We start from the raw sequence: 12,860 nt of genomic DNA, 5'->3' as shown, positions 1-12,860 counted from the left end.
TAAACAGGGGGGCTGCCAAGAGAGCACTCTCTCTGTGCTTGTGGTCGCATGCACCTGCTCTCTGGGTCCGGCTAACCCAATGTTGTCCCGCTGCACAGATTGTGCTTGCGAAGGGACAGCACAGCTGTCATCATCGTCTCCTTCAGACTCACTGGAAGAGCTGTCGTCGGATGGGACTCCGCCGACTGAAAAATCACTCCCAGATTCTGCCCCATTGTCCTCTCCCTCAGATGCTGTCTCAGTATCTGCTGTCTCAGTCTCTGATCATACATCAGAACTGTCCTTCATAACCCGAGTTAGGGCTTGATCAGCAGTCATCCAACGAGACGCCATCTCTGCTACTGACTAAACTGTCCCTCTAAATCACTAGCCTACGTAGAATGCAGATAGTCACAAAATTGCTCGTCGGTATGTTTGATGTGTCCAATAGGAAATGTTGTCACCTTACCTTCGCTTCTTCTCCAATTCGGCAGATTCTCTGAAGACACTGAAAAGAACAAAAAATACTGTATTACTTCACCTTACCACATACCCATCATCACAGCCTTTAGTGCTGGTAGCACCCAGTGCAACAGTCATTTTTGGTGCTCTGCCTCCCATTACCTCCTCTTCTAATTCCCTCAGTACCACCCAGGAAAAGTGCCCCTTATATCTCCATAGTCCCCATCGCGTATCATTTGTTTTAAAACGCAGGTAACACTTGCCTTTACTAATCCACTCAGCTTAATACATATAAATGTATATCCTTTGCAGCAAGACAATAAACCATCTGCGCTACTTTATGGCTTCAAAACTGCCACTAGACAAAAGACATATATATATATATATATAGAGAGAGAGAGAGAGAGAGAGAGAGAGAGAGATATATAGATATATATACAGTGTATATATAACTTTCAAATATGGGTGGTTTCCCTGGGGGGCCAATTGTGGCTCCCGGGAAAACAACACATGAAAAAAAAAATATATATATATATATACACACACACATATTTATAAAGAGATATATATATATATATATATATAGAGAGAGAGAGAGAGAGAAAGAGAGAGAGAGAGTGAGAGACAGAGAGAGAGAGAGACTAACTCCCTACATCACTTATTTTTTTCATACATGTATGCTTTCCCTTGGCAAAGCACACATGTATAAAATAAAAAATGGCCCCATAGAGGGTCAGCCTGAGGGCTGACCCCCCCAACATTTTCTATTTTATTTTAAATATTCCCTGGGGAGGGCCTGATTGCCCCCCCCAGGGAAAACTAGAATCTTTTGTGATTTCCCAGGGGTCCGGAGGGCCGACCCCGCCATTTTCTTTTATTTTTATTTTATTATATATTTTTTTTTTATCTGGGGGGGGGCGGGATCACCCCCCAAAGCACCCCAACTTATTTTTTTTATTAGTGCCCCCATAGGTGGGGGGGAGGCCCTTTTATAAGGGGGCGATCCCCCCAAAGAAGATCCCTGGTGCCTAGGGGCGTTTCAATGGCCAGGAAACGGTGGCAGGGAGGCATTGATGGAAAGAGGAGAGTCTCCACTTTCCATTGATGCCTCCGTGGCATCTGGGGAGGCCATTTTGGCCTTTTTGTCCCCACCGGAGTAGGGAGAGGACGCTTACCTGCTCCTCTGCTGCTCTGGTGGAGAAAAACATCACAGACGGGCAGGAGGGGTGCGGGGGAGACGAGGAAGTTGTTCCGCATCTCCAAGACAAAAAAAATAATCCTCCGGTGCATTGCACCAGAGGAGTTTTTAACCCCCTCCCTGGTGTCGGCCACAAGGGAGGTAGTGCGGGTGTCGGCCAGTGAACCGCTCGCATTTATCGGGGTAAGCAAGAAAATGCCCACTTTCCAAAAGTGGCATTTTCAAACACTCAATCTTAAAATCAACTTTACTAAAAGATCTATTTTTAAATTGTGAGCTCAGAGACCCCAAACTCCACATGTCTATCCGCTCCCAAAGGGAATCTACACTTTAATCATGTTTATAGGCAGCCCCCATGTTAACCTATGAGAGGGACAGGCCTTGCAACAATGAAACATGAATTTAGCAATATTTCACTGTCAGGGCATATAAAAACACATTACTAAATGTCCTACCTTAATCATACACGGCACCCAGCCCTTGGGGCTACCTAGGGCATACCTTAGGGGTGCCTTACATGTAAGAAAAGGGAAGGTTTAGGCCTGGCAAGTGGGTACACTTGCCAAGTCGAATTTACAGTTAAAAACTGCACGCACAGACACCACAGTGGCAGGTCTGAGCCATGTTTACAGAGCTACTAATGTGAGTGGCACAACCAGTGCTGCAAGCCCACTAGTAGCATTTGATTTACAGGCCATGAGAACATCTAGTGCACTGTACTAGGGACTTACTAGTAAATCAAATAGGCCAATCATGGATGAACCAATTACATACACATTTTGTATAGGAGCACTTGCACTTTAGCACTGGTTAGCAGTGGTAAAGTGCCCAGAGTAACAAAAACAGCAAAAACAGAGTCCAGCACACATCAACAACCTGGGAAACAGAGGCAAAAAAGTAAAGGGAGACCACTCCAAGGACGAAAAGTCTGACATTTACCATAGGAATAAATACCTATTACAGCTACCTAAAGGCGAGTAATATCTAACCTTGCATGCAAGATAGTGCTGCATGCTTTAGAGTGGAGTGTTTGCGTATCCGGTAGTGTGTATACAATGGCCTGATGAAAGCCCCGGACCCAAGCAGCCTAAGTGTAGGGGTTGAAACATGTTGAGTTGTTAGGGGTAGAGGACCATAATACCTTACCCCCAATTAATATTTGATGAGGAAGGATGCCACTACTATAGTGGGTGAGGGTCTAACAAAAGAGAATGATGTTTCTCCTTTTTCTGACATTGGCAAAGATTGGTTTACAAAGAAAGCCTCAAATGTAGGCAGGGGATTGACATTCGCTCCTTCTATGGTTAATTGTTTTTGTTACCTCTTCCCTTCTACGTTTTTGTTGTGTTTGTAATTCCCTTTTAATATAGTCATCTTTGTTGAATGGAAGGGAAGGCGAGATGTATTCTATGTTTTTTTGTGGCATGTTTTAAATTGGACCTTCAGGAGGACTATATGAAATAGGGGACAGTTCACATCCAGTATGCATGTATCTTGCAGGCTGTGTTGATTGATTAAATACGTACCTCCTCTATCCTGGGACGGTCTGCCCGTTATTTGAGAAGGCTGGTACAAAAACAGTTTAGGCGAAGGGCACACAAAGGCCACTGTCAGTTTAATTTATGAGCCTGCTTGAAACTGGTGAAAATATGTTCAGTATCTGCGCAGTATTGTTAAATATACAACTGCTGGAGTTAAAGTGTTGAAGGCAACACCGCAGCGTACGCTTTCCCTGTGGAAGATAGTTTAGATTTTAAAAAGCCATAGGTGAAACTATTTAGACACGGATCAGTATTCGTGCGGCGTGCTCTCAGTTTTATGTGAGCAGGGCAGGAACGGTCCCACCTATGCCTATATATAGCAGCAATTCACAGCGGTGGGAATCCCGGGATGCGTTTTATGTATCGTCATATTGTTTTCTCATCCTCGGAAGGGATTACAATGCTGCAGTAGGGGCTTGTCCTCAGCAGCAATTAGACCCACTCCGGGGTTATAAAGAGCGCACTATGAAGTGAACAGCCATGACTTAATGAGCGCTTCAAAAGGCAACACCTGCGAGGGCTGCGGGTTGTGAATTGGAGCGGCTTCAGGCGAGGCCTGGGAGCTGGGCCTGTACCTGGTGCCTTTCTCTCGGGCCCCCCAGGCTCCGCCCGCTCAGCCTGCCGCTCCGAGGCCGGCCGCTGAAAGCCAAGCTGCTGGACGGGACAATCCATGGGAATCTGGCCACTTGTGCTCCCGCAGCCAGGAGGGGGCTGCGCGTCCCTTTCACACACAGACACAATTAGGCAAAATGCTCAATGAACATAATAAATGATGTCCTAGCGCTCGGCAGATTGCCTGGCAAATCAGATTATCTGCTCGCTCGTGGGGGCATGTTCACGCAGGCACAAAGCTGGACAGGTAGTTTCTGATATGAATGCGCCGCGAGATTTATGGAAACGTGCCTCTGAAAGAGTTGGGTTTGTACCTCGCATTTTTCTCTCCTGGTTGAGTGAGTGTACAAAGGGCTCATCGGGAGCTGCGACAACAGACTTTCTTGGTTTCTGACGTTCCATTTGTGGGCGCTTGCTTGAGGTCGGTCGGGCACCTGCCATCCACAGAAGACGAGGACTCCCTCCGTCACCTTACGTCAGACTGTGAGCTATAAAGGCTGCTCTTGGCCCGGGCATAGCAACACGTTGCGCGTGTAGTCGCCGCTTTACGTTGCTTCTGTTTGCATAGTTGTGGTTGGGAGTTATGTTTGTCTGTCTGAAGATCTAAGTCATGTGCTTTACATTTCGGGTTGCGGTTACCCAGCTCATTAATACTCACTTTATCTTCTTGAACGGATGAAATATTGCCTCCTGCCGCCTGGATTCAAACCAGGGGCGTCGCTTGGTCTGTAAAATTTGGGGGCTTCAGATTTTCCGACAATCAAGCTGACATATAATGTTTAAATACATTATAGGACAAGCAGGGTGCATAAGAGAGTAAGGCGTGTGGGGGGCATAATTTTGCATTATGCCACTATTACTACATTAAATAAATATTCACATAATTTTGTAGACGTTAAAATGCATCCAGGACCACGCTTTGCAATGTTTCTGTTATATGTACAGGACGTTTGTAACAGGTTACTGTGTAATATGGTCCTCTTTTGACATTGTTTCTGGTGACGTCACAAACGGGGAAGCCAAATATCCAGTAATTTGTAAATGTTACAACAATCGCAGATGGATTTATAGGGCAATATTGGAGTGAAGTGGGCCCCTCACTTCCGAGTGAGACCTGGTGACACACCGGAAGCACAACTGATGGCAACGCTGTTGCTTGAAAGTTTCTTGCAGAATGTTAACTGAGAGCGCACAAAGTTATAAGGGGTTTTGGAAATGTGATTTCTCCTTTTCAGTGCTTGTAGTCAGTTTTGGAATGTGCACAGCAAAAAAACTGTTGCAAGGAATTAATCCAAACCTGGCATACACATAAACTCCCTTTTTCAGTTTTCTTTTATAAATTTGATGTATATGCACTCAGTAGATTTTTGGAAAAATGTGAACTTGTAGCCCTATGTTAGAAGACTTCAAAGCTTTAATTTCATAGTTTTCTGGTGATTAGATTCCTGGTGGGTTAAAAACTTGAATGGACATGGAATCTGTTTGGCTATTCAAAGGTGAACGCTGTGTGATGAGGCAGGATTTCCTGCAGCTGCTACAAGTCAGCCGATATGTTACTGAAAAAATATGACTGGGCTCCTAGGCGGGACTAGGGAGGGGCGGGAGTAGGCCGGCTGGGTGCGCCTCATGCCAAAACTGTTTGGGTCAGGTGTTAATTTGAGCCGGTGGTTGCAGGTTGAGTCCACCAGAACGCAATTATTTGGGACTGACACTTATTTTTCCTCAACAGACTTTGACCCAGAGCAAGAAAGAGAAAATCAGCAAAGTGAGAAAGAAGGAGTAAAGGAAAAAAGGAGAAGCAGATACAGAAAAAGATGAAGAAGAATCTGGACGAGTGAGACAAAGAGGCAGTGTGTGTCTGGTGTGGATGAGAGGTTTGATGTGGAATCAAGACTACACTGCGTTGGTATTCGGCACCCTGACCTTCTATAGTGCCAGCCACAGGCTTCTGAGCAAAACTTTTGGCACCAGTAAATCATTTTACAAATTAAGCACTGGGTGTTCTCCAGAGTGATGGAAAAAAAACTCTTTCCCCCAGAGCAAATGTCAGTATTTAGCTGAGGAGATTACAATTAGTCAATAAACAAAACATATTTTCTTTCATAGCAAATTCAGGATGACATGGTGCTAATGCAATGTTGTGCCCTGTATCCATTACCGTTCCCCTACTCTAAAGCTAAATTCCACCAGCAATCTCTACCAGTATATAAGGCACACATAAGGCACACAGGGCCAAGCCCTGCCCTCTGTACCAACTTACTGGCCAGTGCTTAATTTGTAAATAAAAACGTGTCAGTTCCCAATGCCCTCCTCTTAAACATGCGGCTGCTGCAATTAAATGTGGGAACACAGATTACTGAGGCAGCGTAATCCTGAAGCATCTTGGGCGTCTTCAATCCATATGTAGTCACTCCATGCCCCTTCAGCTCACTCTAGCAGCGTTCTACTTTCTCCCTTTCTGACGCTTTTTCGTTTTTCCCATCCTCTGTCTTTCCCATATGTGTCTTTTGCTCGCAGCAAATGCTTGAGGCAGAAGAATGAGCTCCGGCCCTCAAAAATAAGTGCCGTTGCTCAGCACCAGAAACAAGAATCGCAAATTAAGCACTGGTACTGGCATTGCTGCAGCTACAGAACATGACTTTCTAAGCTTTACTCTGTACGAAGGATCTTTATGCAACCTACTAAAAACAAAATATGTGAACTTAAGTTTGATCTTGGGAAATTGTGTGCAGGTTGTCCACGGGGACGGAAGTTAAAGGGTTATAAAAACAATTCTACTGAAGTTCACATAGTGAATTATTATTGGATGGGAACTGTTGCCAAAGAGGTAAAAGCCCCATTAGGTGGTCAGTAATTTGTGGATATAGCTAAAGGAGATGAGCATTGGAGTTGGACACTCTATGCAAAATAATTACTGACAGAGACAAAAAAATTCCCGGTAGACAAGGTACAGAGGGCCAGACTTATGGGCTTTGAGGCGTAGGGCAGGTTTCCTTGCTGTGCTGCCATGCGTCACAGGGAAAGGGCAGGAATGCAGCGTATTTATTCAATATGGCGTATTCCTGTCCTTTCCTACTGCTCTGGTGCCCTTTTGCATGCCTAGAACCAATGCAGGCACCCTTGCACCATGGTACAAGAGTGCCTGTGTTGCATTCAGGATTGGTTTTGTGCAGCAAGGGACACCTTCCTGCACAAAAACTATCCTGAGAGGCTCTTTCCTCTTTCAATGTGTGCTACACAATGCAGCACACATAGAAAGAGGAAACCAAGGAGAAATAAAGATATGTCTCCTGCTTACATCTCACCTAGGGAGGTGTAGGATTTTGGTGCATTCCCAGGTTTACCAGGATTGGTAAGTCTGAGAATGCATCAAAAACCATCGAAGTTGCACGAAAACACCCATGCAACAGCCATGGAATGGCTCCCTAGTGCAGAGTAAGGCAACATGGCGATTTGCACTGCATTGCCTTACACCATTTTTTAAGCCATTCAAAGCCATGCTTGCATGGTGCATGCATGGCAAAACCCCTCATACATATGCCCCTGAGTGTATTGGAACATAAATATGCCAAAGAAAGTTTTCTATGGCATATGGGCTTGTAAATAAACTAATAACATAGTAAATGAAGTCATAACTACAGAAATGAACACATTCAAGTGTCTCTCTTTATCTAACGTATTACCAAAATAAGAATTAGCTGGTCCCTCCCAAAAAACATGGCTTACCGTATGCTAAAAGACTGTTCTAAATCACAGAGATGTACTGTGATTTAAAAATACTAGTTAGCCCTTTGCCAGCTTCCTGTATAGGATCATGGAAGGTGGTTTGCAATATCATTTTAGGCTCGTTCAAAACTGCGTTAGTGTTTGCCACAGCTAATACCACAAACATATAATATATATATTCTGAGATGGGCATTGGGTCACTCTCTTCGGCCAATGCTTGATGGTAGTGCCATTCACATTTTTTCCCGCCCACACTACGGCTATTTATTGCTGCAAGTGAACGTCATGACAAATGGAGTTTCATTACGTTGCCTACCATTTCATCCGTACAGCAATTGTAGGGGTCAATGTAGAGTCAAGCAAATCACATACATGGCATAGACGTCCCCTCTGGTCACTGCATGGCTATATAGCCCCTTCAAACATTTAACCATACAGCTGAGCGGTGTGGGCAATCAGGCCGCCAATACCGAAACACAACCACAACATACTGGCATCCAGAATGGGTCCCACTGTCTGAGCACAGTTTGGCGAGAGTCATCTAGGCTGTGCCATCTTTGATAAGTGCCTAATTGCCTCTCAAGCTTTGGAGGTTATGGTAGAAGTTACTAGCTGCCAGAGATGCTGGCGTAACATATGTTGAAACCCAGCTATTTATTGTAACATGCATTCATGCACACAACATATTCAACTAAATTATTGTATACAGTCTGCTCTCACCGCATACTCTGCACAGAGCCACATATTCTGTTGAGCATGCATATTTAGAAGTGACTCTTAAGAGATGTACTTTCACTCTACCCTCCCACCCACTGGATATCTTCGAAAACTCAGGGGTGGTGACAGATGGAATTGCTTCTGACATTCATGTGTAATTACACACAGACAATATTTTCTAGAAGTCATTCTCATGTTTTGTTAGCAGAGGGAACATCAGCCCAGTCTCCAGAAACCCACCCACTGACTTGCGTTGATTGACTTTTGCTTTTGATTCAGTTTTGTGAGTGTGTTCCTCCGTCTGCCTACTTCTCAAGTCGTTGAGTATGTGCTGTCAGATTTCAATTCGATTTTCATCCTACTATGGAAGTCCAAGCTCTGCCATTTGTCTATGTCCCAAGAAAGATGCGACCTACAACAGTATTTCCATACATCATGTCCTCTTCCAAAAGGCATAGACAGACGGGAGGTCAGTCAGTCAGAAAACTTGAGAAGTGAAATTCGGGAAAAGGCATAAAATAATTCCTCCTAATTTGCTGTTCTCTGAGCCAATATCCACAGGCCTGCAATGATTGGTGACGGTGGTTGCTTTATGCCTGGGACATCTGATGCATCCACAATCCTGTTTCTCAGGTTGTCTGATCTTGGCATGTATGGTATGCACTTTGACCCTCATGATGATGATTATTAATATTACCAATACTAATAGATTATTTGTAGGGAGCAATGTTCACTCACTAAGGGCCAGATGTATTAACATTAGGAATGGTGAATTCCAAATTGCGATTTTCTGCAAATCACAATTAGGAAATCGCTATTCATAATGTGTCAAACTTTTATTTTTAAAATAGCAATTCCTAGTGGGTTTGAAATCAACCTAGCTCACAAATTTTAATGAGGTAGGTCGCAGTTTGCAACTCATTAGGAATGATAGCCATTAGAGGGATGGTGGCTTGCTGGGGTCAGCACACCTCCATGCCTGTGACTGCTTTTAAATAATGCAATCTTGTATTTTGAAATGTAGCTTGTTTTCCTTAAAAGAAAACGGCATGTGTTTAAAAATAAGTAAAATGTTTAAAATTCATTTTTCAACATTATCAAAGGGGTTCCTTGGGGACCCCTTCCCACTGGAGAATGGTTACCACCTCCTTGGAAGAGGTGGTAAAATATTAATGTTTTGTGCCCATAATTCAGTCGCAAAACATTAATACATACTACTGCGAATCAGAATGTAGAAGGGATACCCTACACACGCCACTTCCAAATTCTGATACACATACCCAAATTGCAATTCTGTAAAATCGCAGTTTTGTATTTGTACATACCAAAAACAATTTTTACAGTCACAAACAGCCCAATTCGGTGAATTGGACCATATGCGACCTCAAACATGCTCCATACATGTGGCCTTTAGCCTCTCCTGGCATAATGTCGGGATTCATGCCATGATTGTGCTCTTTCTGGCTAATACTGGCCCAGGTATAATAATGTGGCATAATGGTGTTACTTTTTGGTGTAACGTAGGCATTGAGGGCAAGAGATGTGACCCTCAGCACAATTTTGGCCCTGGTATGATGATGTTTCTTTGCACATTATTGACAGCCATTGCATGGTAGTGCCCACATCTGACATTATGTGAGCACTGGTATAGTTATGGTGATTCCTAGTATATTGTGAGCATGCATGGCATGGTGGTGCCCACCTCTTTCTTAATGCTGCCCGTGCATTATGGTTTAATCCATGTTTAATGCGGATGTCCAAAGAATAATGCCACCAAATTTGGCTAATGTTGGCCATGCCATATTGATGCTCATTCTTGGCCTTTTGTGGGAATCCTTGACACGATGGCACTGACCTATAGGAGCGCTAGCGCTGGCATCCATGGCATGTTAGTTTCCACTTTTGCATAATTCTTACACAGATATCATGGTGGCAATTGTTGACATCCATCCATTCAGCTCATTCATCTGTTCATTCAACTATTGATGCATTCCCACATTCCCCTACACACTCATCCACTTAAACTTGACATTCAATGAAGAAAATGTCCACAAATGGAGGTCCAAACATATTTATTTTGCCAATGCTTGTTATGTATGTCAGAGGGTACTTTATTCCTTACAATTAATGGTCTAACAGTTCCCTTCCCTGCTACCCCTTTCCAGTACTTAGATTCTTGCTCCCTCTGACGTAAGAGTGTCAGTTTATAGATATGTAGAATGTATGTATGTGTGTACTTTGGAAATAAATACATTAATGATCCACTTGTGTTTTTTAAACAACTTTTTATTGGCCTTTCAAATATAATAACAGGTTAAATTTCAAATGTGCATCCTGGGATTTCAACCCAGAGATTTGCTTCAATTACACATTTGCAACCTAAGTTTGTCATCTATTTTAGCCCATCTCGAGTTAACCAAATCCAAGTGCGCACTTTCAGTGTGGACTGCTTATTTTCTTTTACTGCAACTGTTTCAAAGGTGTGCATTATTACTTGTGGCAGAGTTGATCATTATTACCTATACATCTATATAAACTCAAAATAGTATTAATCCCTCCAAACTAGACTGAATATGGGCCATTTCGAGGTGTGGTGTTAGCTTTAATAGGGTACTGCCGGCAAGGGCTCATGGTCGGCAGGGAAGGGGCAAGGAGGCAAGAATCACTCTGCATTTTATGGGTTTGTGAAGGTTCTAAAGAGACCTCACCATTGGTCCGCGTGGGCCCATCAAATGTCTGTGAGCCCATTATGGGACCAGTATGTATTGCATGAGTGCTTTATAGATGTGTTTGTCTGCTTAAGCTGTAGATTTCCTCTGCAAAGTCCCTCTAGGGTAGTTTGTCATCAATCTTAATACCCATTGAAAAGAAGGCTGGTAGTTCATACCATTCCCTAGCAATCAGAAATAATTTCTCAGTGCAATACTATGCTCTTGCTGCCTGCAAGTTTGGCAACAGTAGTGTACCACTGTTTCATGGGAGGACCTGAGCTGCCCTTTCAATGCATGACAAAAGCACAGTGATGTAAAGGAGGACTCAGAAGCAGTGTCTCAATATTTTTTGAAGATTTAATCATAGCAAAGGTCAGCGTGACTTTCCTACTTGCCAGTTCCTAACAACTGTCAAAGGTTGAAAGGTCTGAAAACTCAAACCATGACAACAGAATGTTTACCCCTTGAGAAGTCTAGAATTACAGATTACAACATATCTTCCCCTTTAACTCAAACAAATAGATGAACAACTACATGAAACAAACATTACACACATGAATAAGTCAAATCAATACTTAACATAATCAGTCAAATATACTGGCATTCTCTTAGATCTTTGTGGTCTGGACTTCCTGGAAGAACTCATACCACTATCACTCCTTTCGCTAGACTCATGTCCATCATTACTCCAAAGACTCACTTGGTGTGACCCACCATCCATTTGTGTGGAAGAAATTATCCAATGATCACTCCTTTCACTAGACTCACAACCGACATTACTCTGTTGACTCACTTGGTGTAGTTCTTCACTCATTTATGAGATACATTTACCACCTTGCCCATTTTGTTTAGCAGGAACGCTAAAAGGCTCATCCATAAACATATAACCACTACATTCATTATCTCTCACCTTTCCTCTGAATTTGTAGTCATTGGACCCAAACTTAGCCACCCTCCTGTAATTCTATCTTTCTCCATTGTCTATCAGTACATGTCAGCAACAAACTTCTTTGACTTGAAATGGTCCTCTGAACTCACTCAACCCTTTCACAGTTTGACCTGCTTTCACTTTTACCCACTCCCCTGGTCTAGGTTTGGCCCTTCCTGTTTGTTCCTTTTCAGCGTTCATGATGCCCCTTTGCTCTGGTCTGGTAGGACTGGCACACGTTTTTTGTGCACCCCCTTCTTTCACATGGTGTATAGTTTTCCCTACCCGGATTTTCAGATGACTCCTCCACACCAATGAGTTCCCTCCACCAGGACGGGGTTAATTTAGAACTAGGTTTCCTGCCCCTCATCAACAAAAAAGGTGATACAGCAGGGGTACTATTAACAGTGGTACGATAACCCCACACCAAATCTGCAACCATATTGTCCACACTCACTCTATTAGTCAATGCTTGTTGTATAGCTCTCTTAATCATCATGTTAGGCCTTTCCACCATTCCATTCACCTGGGAATTGTAAAGAGCTGTGCGAGAATGTTCCACCCCACACAATGCAAAGAATTCCTTCATAACATGCGAGGTGAGTTGCGTGCCATTATCTGTAATCAAGCACAGCGGAAACCCCTCTTCTTTAAACAATTTGGGTAGCACTCGTACTGTAGATGATGTTGTTATTTCTGACATGAATTACACTACTAACCACTTAGAAATAACGTCAACCAAAACAAATGCAAACCTGAGTTCATGTATGACACCATGCATGGGACCAATAAAGTCCCCACAAACTGTATGCCATACTTGTCCTGGGTCTTCTATGTGTCCAAACTCTGATTGTTTTCCCAATTTTAATCTCTTTTCACTGTGCATACACATGTCACATCTCTCCACCCAGTGCACCACATCATCATCCATGCCCGGCGACCAGAAATCTTCTCTGAGCCTCCTCTTAGTCAATGTTTGTCCCAGG

The sequence above is a fragment of the Pleurodeles waltl genome, chromosome 10 (assembly GCF_031143425.1).
Source record: "Pleurodeles waltl isolate 20211129_DDA chromosome 10, aPleWal1.hap1.20221129, whole genome shotgun sequence".
Classification (NCBI taxonomy): Eukaryota; Metazoa; Chordata; class Amphibia; order Caudata; family Salamandridae; genus Pleurodeles; species Pleurodeles waltl.
Note: the sequence above shows the minus strand (reverse complement) of the source record.